Source organism: Octopus bimaculoides, chromosome 3, assembly GCF_046866305.1.
Source record: "Octopus bimaculoides isolate indiv1 chromosome 3, ASM4686630v1, whole genome shotgun sequence".
Lineage (NCBI taxonomy): Eukaryota > Metazoa > Mollusca > Cephalopoda > Octopoda > Octopodidae > Octopus > Octopus bimaculoides.
In genome coordinates, this window is record NC_142930.1 from 77,680,762 (window position 1) to 77,691,869 (window position 11,108).

Below are 11,108 nucleotides of genomic sequence, written 5' to 3' on the forward strand. Positions count from 1 at the left end.
TGTGAATTAAATTATATTTCATGATCAACATTAATTTATAAAAAAGCTTTAAAAATAATCCAGGCTTTAAGATTTACAGTATAGCCAATTGCTTGATTGTTTAAATATGCTTTTTACAGATGAATTTTCTTTTTTATCATATGAATATTTGAGTTAAGTTTACGATGCTGGTTTAATTGATGGTTGATTTTTCACTTACTTCTTATACCTCTGATTTCAGACCGATTCAGTAGACTTGAGAGCAAGGTGACCCTACTGGTAACCAACTACATGAAGACAATTTAACAATGTCCCAATGGATCTTTAATGATTACCAAGTATTTTTTCTCCTGATAACTGTCAGTATGGTAAGGTATAATGCAATAATGATCAAAAGGTTCCAATTCAGGACTAAATTCTCACTGCTGGGCTGATCACTGCCTACAATAACTTTCATCAACCTCCTAAAATGACTCACTGCTCCCATTTACAATCTACACGTCTGTTATCTAAAAAAAATGATATTCTGAAAATGTTTCACAATCATTAAGGGCTCAATGGTTCACCGTTAACAGTGCTGTCTTCATCCCTCTCTTGGCTACTGACTACCAAAGTCAAAGGAACCCTTGAACTACCAGAATATCAATGCAAACATCAATAAATGACAAACTCATTGTACATCTTTCCAGTTTCATGCCTATATTTACATATTTAGGTAGGAAGCCTTATTGGATATCATAACAAAAAAAATTGTAGCTCTTGCAGATGACATGAAAAATTAAAAGATTCCTTTTGAAATAGGAAATTCGTTCAATATTGTTCCTTTTGATGATCCATACATAATTTCTAACGCTTTTGATGATCCATATATAATTTATTACGCTATGGTTACCCATACATTAAGAACAAGTAACATTACTCGTTTACGCTGTTCCCTGTAGTCAGTAGCACCTGACTTTCGATACTCTCTTCCACCTTTCTATATGATCACATCCTTTTACGTCCCCTGTACTTTTTCGCGGATTGCTATCCTACATTATAAGAAAAGGAATATATTTACTGACTTCAGTATTTATTCAAAGAAAATACAAACAAGAAAATAATTATTGACTTGTACTTCTTGAAATAAGGTAGGAATATTTTATTGATTTATCATTATTCTTTATGTTCAATATTTCAGTATATCGCGAAGTTAAATGAGGACTAAGCAGTGTACTCATACGGCTATGTAATTTTCATCGTTTCGTTTAGCTGTCCCATACTTACTTTCTCCAAAAGCCATACAATTATCAGTGTTTAACGAACTGATTGATTTCGCTACACTGAATTTTTGTTCACGCGTTTTATGTATTGCTACTGAGCTGATTAGTGGCCAATTTCTAGTGAACTCGATATGATCTCAGCAGTGACCATCATTGTTTTAATGCCATTCTTTACGGTATCTAGCTTGATAGTCTTTTCAACAAATCTCTTCTCGTTCTTTCAGGTTCGACTCATGGTCATATTAATCCACCCGTGTTAATGCACTCACACGCGCCATTAGCAGAACCTCTACATTTTCGTTCAATCTAGTAGCAATAGTTGCCAAACCTCGTTCAAGTCAGGCCCTACTTTCTTAAAAAAAGGAAAGTGCAGATTTCAGTGTATTATCCCTGAAACGCCAAACACGACAATATGATCATAGAATTTCTTATCTAATCTACTTTGATCGTAAGTTTGCTCGACCAAAGCTGATAGAAGATTAAACAACATTAATGCATTCACAAACATATATTAATAGGCATTCTTTCGTTTGAAATTAGGCTTGACAAAACAAATCATTTTCTGGTTGATGAATTAAAATTAAAAGAAATTATTATAAGAAAATAAGAGTAATTACATTTAAATATAAAAAAAGAAGCATACAAAGATGGACTGTCCACTAAGTTTGTAACATGTAAAAAATTATCACACGTTCCCTGAATGTCATAGAACAGACTTTTATTTCTGTTTTCTAGAAATTCTTCATGTATATACTTCTAGTAAAGATTTTCCTCGCCCGTATCAGCAGTAACATTTTTTTTTTAATACCGTAAGAAAAAAACCCTGAAACAACACTTTCGCTTTTACAGATTTTTGTTTACCGTCAATTGTCATTCATTGAATTATGCATACTGCAAATCATCTTCAGCTATCCCATTTTGAATTACCAGAGTAACTATCATTATACATTAACAATCTATTTTAATTTCATTTCCCCATCAGGCGACTAGTATTTTAAAGCAAAGAAATATTTAAAAAAATCATGTGAGGTTTTTCTGTACATTATTATATAATGCAGATTTTCAATAATAATAACTGAGTATTATAATTTTTCTTCGACATATGTATGATGTAAATTAGTCTTGATTCTTTTAAGAAATTTGCCAAATATTTTTCTCGTAGTTCACTAGATGAATGAAAAATATGAAGATATATATACATAAGTACTGGGGTCGATTCATTCGACTAAAAATTCAAGGCGGTTCCCCAGCATGGCCGCAGTCTAATGACTGAAACAAGTAAAATAATAAAAGAATGTATTTTGATATAGAAAACCTCGATTACGAAATGACTCTTTATCAAAAATCAGTGTTTCCTTTAGAGACTTGCATGAAACATTTATTTTTTAAAATTTCCTGTGCTGTCTTCTCACTTCAACAGTCAACATTATTCTAAAATAAGTCCTAAAAAGAGTAATTCAGTACATTTTCACGCCACACATTGTTTAAATAATGAAATGAATATTCATTCATCTAAAAAAAATTCTGAGAACCTTCAATTTCTTATTCTATTTTCTAGAAACCAGATTAATGAGATGTTTTCCGTTTTCATATCATAAGAAAAGAAAAAAAAATCACATTTTAATGATGAATATTGATAGAAATATGTATTACACACACACACACACACACACTTGTATTAACAAAGAAATAACTTGCATTTAGTCATATGCATTTGTTTATAATTTCAGGAATGTCGGTTAAAGGTAACCTCCCCCTATTCTTCGCTTATATATTACTTTTCACTTTCTAAGAGATTAGTAGTAGTTCATTCTCTTACATTCAACACTTATTATTTTCGTATCTCGAAAATTATACCTTTTTAATCAGTTCGCATGATTTACATCGATACTACAAGGTGCAAACTGGGTATGCAGCAATCATGTTGCTCATATATTTACATTGCTACCTGTAAACTACTGCTTGCTAAACTCGAACGTAACAGTTTACTCTCCCTAATTGACTTTAAGCTCATTTTATTCTGTAGAACGTAAACTGTCATCCTCTTTTAATTAAAGAGAAAAATAGGTGCATTTGGATATCTGTTTCTTTACCTCAAACGTTTTTATAAAATCAGATGTAAGAAATGAGCCACACCCATGCTTATTCTCGGTTATTTGCATACTCCAAATGCACGCACAAACGCACAGTACATATACTCATATCTTGTTAATTCTTCGTTCGTTGTCGAATATGATCAAGATTCTTGATTAGCATGTGTTGTACGTACAAATGAGTCCGGAGATAGCTGACTGAGGCCTATTCAAAGTGTCATATGCATAGTGTTCTGTGTATGTATATAATAGAAATGAAAAACTGAGATTTCAAGTTGGTTGACATGTTGATCGTAACAATTTTTCTTTTTCATAATTCATATTTAGTTTGCTTTTGCTATTCTCCGTTGGAATTAACCAAATTAAATTATTGGTGCTTAGTTTATTGGATTTGGAGAAATAGAAAGCAAACACAATCGCTGCGGATTTGCGGGATTAGAAACGACAACTAACTCAGAACATTAAATTTATTGTAGAAATAGATGAACATTTGATTTATTGGGGAAACATTAGAAACGTACTCTTTAAAGTACATCAGGGTAGAGACGGACTATATGTAATCTGAACCTTTCTCCCCCTTATTTATTAATTTTTTTTTTACGGAATCCCACGTTTTTAGTCTTTGGAGATTCCGATTCTGAAAAAAAATTGTTTGAAAAATTTCAAACACCCCCCCCCCACCAAGCAGGCTATTTACATGCTAGAAATAACAGCCAAATCTCACAAAACTAGGGTTAGGTTTAGGGTCAGGGTTACGGTCAGGGTTAGGGTTTGAGTTAGGGTTAGGTTTACCCTGTGGATCTATATAAAAAACGGGGGTGGGGGGATCGAAATTTTGAAATTGAGATTTTTGAAAAAATCTTTTCGGAATCGGAATCTCCATAGCCTATTCCGTAAAAAAAAAAAATAATAAATAAGGGGGGAAAGGTTCAGACTACATATAGTCCATCTGGACTCTACTAAAGTAGTATATCTGCTAGTTTTGGCATCCGAATCGCTATACCATTTTAAAAAATGAAAAAATACATTAGATTAGTGGTTCCCAACCTTTAAAACATTTTTTTATAGCTCATACTCCGTCTCTTTGCAATTCTTAATATTTCTGTGCCTCCCTCCCCGGACTTTATTAGTGAAAAATGTACTCTACTTTTGTAATAAATAGTTGATAGTAGAAAAAATTCGCGTTTGAAAAAAAAGACAAAAAAAAAACGGTATCTTTAATTTAAATAAAAATTGTGACATTTATTAAATTATAACGAACTTTTAACTATTGTTTTAAATTAGTTTTATTATCATGAAATTTATTTCTAAAAATTAATAAACATTAATAATTTGTAAGAAAACTATCTTTGAACAAAAATTCATTCTAGTAAAAAAGCATTTAAGAATATTTTCAAAGTTGACCTGTTTTCTGCCATTAACGTAAGAAACACCATACAAATATCACAGTCTATGTATTGTACATTTACTCTGTAATTCTACTTAACAAAAGCAAAAATATCTTATAGCTTCAATTAAACCATTTTATAACACACTAGTAATGCATCCCGGCGTTGCCTGAGTGTTATGACCGACAGCCACATTGTATTATTTGTTTGTTTCTTATGGGCAGAAGCAGCACAGCTGATATATAGTGAACTGGGTTACTGGCTTAAATGGAAGTTATTGTTTGTTTAAAAGTGAAGTGGGGGAGGTACAATTTGCATGGGTTTGCATGAAAGTGCTTTCTTTTGGGTGAAATCCCGATCTCCTGTATCGAATGCATAGGAATCTGAAGAAATTTAGAAAAAAAATAAAAGGGGGCACAAATGTCATCTTGGACATGCTAGAAATAACAGTAAAGGACAGGATTTCTAGGAAATCTTCCTTTTAAGTTCATATCAAAGACCAGGTTTTTAAATACACTTATCACTAACACAAATTACAGAATAGAAATAGTTAATTTCAATTGGATTTGAGCTGTAATTTTGCACATGCACACAGCATGAAATAACAATTCATACAGAAGTTTTACCCAGAGTGTGTATATGCATGCCAAAGGAAGTTTTTTTATGGCATTCTTGTGTTTGAAGCAGCAAAGCATATGGGATCATATGATTGTTCATTAATTTCCATAAATTTTTTTTTATTTCTTTATGCTTTGAAGAGAGCAAAAATTGAAAGAGAGGAGAAAGTGAAAAAGCAAGGTTTGCTTTAAAGTGAGAGCAGACAGTGAAAGATGTATGTACATGTATATGAAATGGATGTGTGTGCGTGAAAGAGACTGAGTGAGTGAAGGTGTGTGTTGCCATATGTATTTTTTTGCCTGTATAAGTGGTACTCACTCTCTCTCTCACACACACAAACATTATCTTTCATATACACATACATAAATACATATACATACTTCTTTTTTGTATGTATGTGTGCGACTGTATTTCCTCATAACATATAGAGAAATGGATGTCTTTTAATGATATTTTTTGGTTGTGGCTTATTTTAATAAGATATTTATGAACACAGTTTCATAAATGTTTGTTTGATTAGAATTCTACACATGTGTGAAACACCAGACAAAGGTGAAACATAAAAGCAAATTGAAATATTGCTCGAAAATGACCTCAAATTTGTGCGACCCAAATCATTTCTGAGGTTATTTTAGTAGTAACAAAGAGTTGTTGTGCCCAAAACATAGTTTATTTGGTAGCATTTATATATATATATATATATATATATATATATATATATATAAATTTAGTAAATGGAGTAAAACGCATGTTAACTGCATACTTTTATTTCCAACATATGTCTTGAAGATTACAAATTATACCTTCCATAGGAATAGGTGATGTTGATAAGAATGTAATCTTCTCTTCAGGGAAATGCATGGGAATCAGCTTAAACGTAGGACATCTTAACCGAATATGAGAACTGTAATTGGAGAAGGATGTTACGTAAGGATGTTACATAATATATATAATATATATATATATAATATAATATATATATATAATATATATATATATCATCATCATCGTTTAACGTCCGCTTTCCATGCTAGCATGGGTTGGACGATTTGACTGAGGACTGGTGAAACCGGATGGCAACACCAGGCTCCAATCTAATTTGGCAGAGTTTCTACAGCTGGATGCCCTTCCTAACGCCAACTACTCAGAGAGTGTAGTGGGTGCTTTTACGTGTCACCCGCACGAAAACGGCCACGCTCGAAATGGTGTCTTTTATGTGCCACCCGCACAAGAGCCAGTCCAGGGGCACTGGCAACGATCTTACTTGGTTGCTGGGTCTTCTCACGCACAGCACATTTCCAAAGGTCTCGGTCAGTAGTCATCGCCTCGGTGAGGCCCAATGTACGAAGATCTTGCCTCACCACCTCAGCCCAGGTCTTCCTGGGCCTACCTCTTCCACGGGTTCCCTCAACTGTTAGGGTGTGGCACTTTTTCACGCAGCTATCCTCATCCATTCTCACCACATGTCCATACCAGCGCAATTGTCTCTCTTGCACACTACAACTGATGCTTCTAATGTTCAGCTTTTCTCTCACGGGTATTTTCTCTGACGGGTATTCACATTGACATTACACATCCAACGGAGCATACTGGCTTCATTCCTTGCGAGCTTACGTATGTACTCAGCAGTTACAGCCCATGTTTCACTGCCATGTAGCATAGCTGTTCGTACACATGCGTCATACAGTCTGCCTTTTACTCTGAGTGAGAGTCCCTTTGTCGCCAGCAGGGGTAAGAGCTCTCTAAACTTTGCCCAGGCTATTCTTATTCTAGCAGCTACACTTTCAGCGCACCCACCCCCACTACTAACTTGGTCGCCCAGATAGCGGAAGCTATCGACTACCTCGAGTTTTTCACCCTGGAATGAGATAGAAGTTGTTTCCTGTTTGTTTACAGTCTTTATTGCACCTGAACATCTGCCACAAACAAAATCTAACTTGCTAGTTAACCTGCCTTTGATGTTGCTGCACCTCTTATGTGTCCATAGCTAGCACCGGGTACATCTTATAGAGTTACTACCTACTCCTTTTCTACATACTGAGCAGGGCCATCTTCCTGAAGGGGTTTGTGTTTTATCTACCTTCCTACTTATTAGGATTTTGGTTTTAGCTGGGTTGACTCTAAGGCCCTTCAATTCTAGATCTTGCTTCCACACCTGAAACTTCTCCTCTAGTTCTGATAGTGACTCTGCAATTAGGGCAAGGTCATCAGCATAGAGGAGCTCCCAGGGGCAACCTGTCTTGAACTCCTCTGTGATTGCCTGGAGAACTATGATAAATAAGAGGGGGCTGAGGACGGAACCTTGGTGGACCCCTACCTCTACCCGGAATTCATTGCTGTACTCATTTCCAACCCTCACCTTACTGGCAGCATCTCTGTACATGGCTCGCACAGCTCTCACTAACCATTCTTCTATCCCAAGTTTCCTCATTGACCACCAGATAAGGGATCGGGGGACCCTGTCAAAGGCTTTCTTCATGTCAACGAAAGCCAGGTACAGAGGTTTATCCTTAGCTAGGTATTTCTCCTGCAGCTGTCTCACTAGAAATAAGGCATCAGTAGTGCTTTAACCTGGCACGAACCCAAACTGCATCTCATCTAAATTGATTCGCTCCCTAATTAGTTGGGCTATGACCCTCTCTGTAACTTTCATAACCTGATCTAACAGCTTGATGCCTCTGTATTTATTTGTATCTAAAGCGTCACCTTTACCTTTGTAGCAGTTGACTATGATGCTGCTACACCAGTCATTGGGTATGACTCCTTCGTGTATCACCTGGTTCGTAATACGGGTGACTAGGCTATAGCCAACACTGCCAGATATTTTGAGCATTTCTGCAGTGATTCCTGATGGGCCGGGGGCTTTCCCGGTCTTCATACTCTTAATTGCTTTATATACTGTCAACTCGGATAGCTGGTCCCTCTATTGGGTCGACATACGGCAGGCTCTCTTCCTCCCATTCATTCTCTTTATTAAGCAATCTATCATAGTGGCATCTCCAGACCTCTTTCTTTGCATCCTCATTTAGTGCAAGCGTACCATCATCCATGCGAACACATTTCTCTCCTACATCACTATTCTCTCTCCTACACTGTCTTACAACACGAAATACCTCGAGTCTTTGGTCCTCACGGCGCAGAACATTGGCAAATCTGCTTCCCCTCTGGCTAAATAAACCTGTCGCCTAGCCTCCCTTCTGGCACATTGGTACAATTCCCTGCTACCACCGTTCTTCCAGTCCTTCCAAGCCCGTTTCTTTTGTCTAATAGCCCTGTCTACCTCCTTGTTCCACCACCACGTTACTCTTGGTCGGGAGGGGACCTTACACCACCCACAAATCTGGTCGGTGGCTTTCAACATGTTGTCCCGCAGAAATCTCCAATTGTCTTCCACGTTGTATGATGCTATATCCCCTTCTATTTCGTTAAATGCTTCAAGTAACTTGTCTCTAAGTCTCTGTCCATTTGCAGGGTCTTTAAGCTTCCACACCCTTCTCCTCCAAGCCTGTCTAATTCTGGGCACCCATTTTGCCTTGATCCCAAAGTCGCTAACTACTAATCTATGTTGTGGGGTACATTCTTCGCCTGGGTAGGTTTTGGCATTTATAAGCCGCCCTCTTTCCCTATTTCTGGCGAGGATGTAGTCGATTTGGCTAGAGTGTCTGCCGGAGCAGTAGGTGACTAGGTGACTGGCAGGTTTCCTGAAGTTGGTATTGCAGAACATAAGATCGGTTGCATCACAGAACTCCAGCAGTCTGGTTCCCTCCTCGTTGCGGGAACCGAAGCCATATCCTCCATGTATGCCATGGAAGCCTCCAGCACGACGTCCGACATGACCATTGAAGTCTCCAGCCACAAAGAGAAGGTCCCTGTCACTCGTTGACAAGGTAGTTTGCAAGAGGGTGTCATAGAATTGGTCTTTCAGACCATCTGGTAGCCCCGGTTGAGGTGCATAGGCTGAGATGACAGTGGCTAATCTATGATGAAGCACTAGTCTGATCTTAAGTACTCTGTCACTTACTCTAACGACCTCGATTACCTTATCCACCCATTTCTCCGCTAGAAGTATTCCTACGCCCCCGACCCCGTCAGTGTTCCCTGCCCAGAAAATCTTGTACCTGTGTTCTTTGCCTGTGAGGAACCTCGCAGAACCTCCTCTCCATCTTACTTCCTGGATGCAGCACATATCTACGCGTCTCCGTTCAAGCATCTCAACAATTTCACCAGATCTACCTTTCAGCGTGCCGACGTTGAGAGTGCCAATCCTAACAGTATGGGTGTTGGGGGTGTGGGCCTGTAGCCTGGGAAGGGGGAAAGCAGTGTCGTGTACCTGAAAAGAAAACTTGCAATTGGAAGAATTCATAAGCAAAACAGTACCTACAACCTGCAAACATTACTCAAACTTAATGCGCTACCCAAAGGTAGGGGAGAGGATGGCCAAGGCCGCTAGATGACAGGATGACAGAGGAATGCACTTCCGGTGGAGGGGGTGGGAGGGCGGGTGTACCATCAGCGAGGAGATAGGGCTCTTGATCGTAGATTTTAAATATTTGAGAGACAACAATGCATAAATCGTAATTTTTAAAAGAGCAATGAAATCTAGGTAAATAGAATATATACGTATCATGAATTTAGGAAGCTTAGAAAATGAATAAGTATGAATTTAAGACAAAAACTGAATTCAATTGAATTTCATGGAGAGAAACAAGATAAATAATAGAGGGCAGACTAAAGCGCGAAAGGTATGAGATGTTTGAGGCCGTAAATAAATAAAAATCTCTATCTTATCTGCATCTTGGAGACTTCGTCGTAGTATGTCAGCGGAGAAGAGATTGAGATAATTTAGAATGGATTTCTCATTTATATATACCCAGAACCTGAAAACCTTAAGGAAAAACTACGAGAGAGAGAGAGAGAGAGAGAGAGGGACTGATTTAGAGAGGATGGAGGGGTAGACAGAGGCATGGCGGAAGAAAAGATCATCATCATCATCATCATCATATGTATATATATATATATATATATATATATATATAAAGAGAGAGAGAGAGAGAGGGGGGGACCAGTCAAGCAGCACATCCCGCTGTAATTCTTGGGCTGAGAAATCAACACTTAAAAGCCATAATTTTAAAGGAGCGATAAGAATTTTTGAATAAAGGAAAATGGGTAGGGGTGGGTAGGTACCAATCAGCGAGGAGATAGGGCTCTTGATCGTAGACTTTAAATATTTGAGAGACAACAATGCATAAATCGTAATTTTTAAAAGAGCAATGAAATCTAGGTGAATAGAATATATACGTAGCATGAATTTAGGAAGCTTAAAAAATGAATAAGTATGAATTTAAGGCAAAAACTGAATTCAATTGAATTACGGTTTAGATATAGATTCAAGGCTTGAATATGGTACTTATGCGTAGGCACCCGAATATAATATATATATATATATATATATTTATATTTATATATAATATATATATATATATATATTTATATATAATATATATATATATATTTATATATAATATATATATATATATATATCTTTATATTTATATATAATATATATATATATATATATCTTTATATTTATATATAATATATATATATATATATATCTTTATATTTATATATATATATATATATATATATATATATATATATTTATATTTATATATAATATATATATATATTTATATATATATATTTATATATAATATATATATATATTTATATATAATATATATATATATTTATATTTATATATAATA

General features: G+C 36.1%; 1 protein-coding gene across 1 annotated transcript in view; it reads left to right on the forward strand.

Annotated features, from left to right (window-relative positions):
• Positions 1-916: 916 nt before the first annotated feature.
• LOC106880744 (disheveled-associated activator of morphogenesis 1) overlaps positions 917-11,108 on the forward strand; it is a 129,049-nt gene continuing 118,857 nt past the window's right edge. The window contains exon 1 of the mRNA XM_089348382.1: positions 917-1,109. The gene's annotated coding sequence lies outside the window, so the exon portion shown is untranslated. The remainder of the gene's footprint in view (positions 1,110-11,108) is intronic.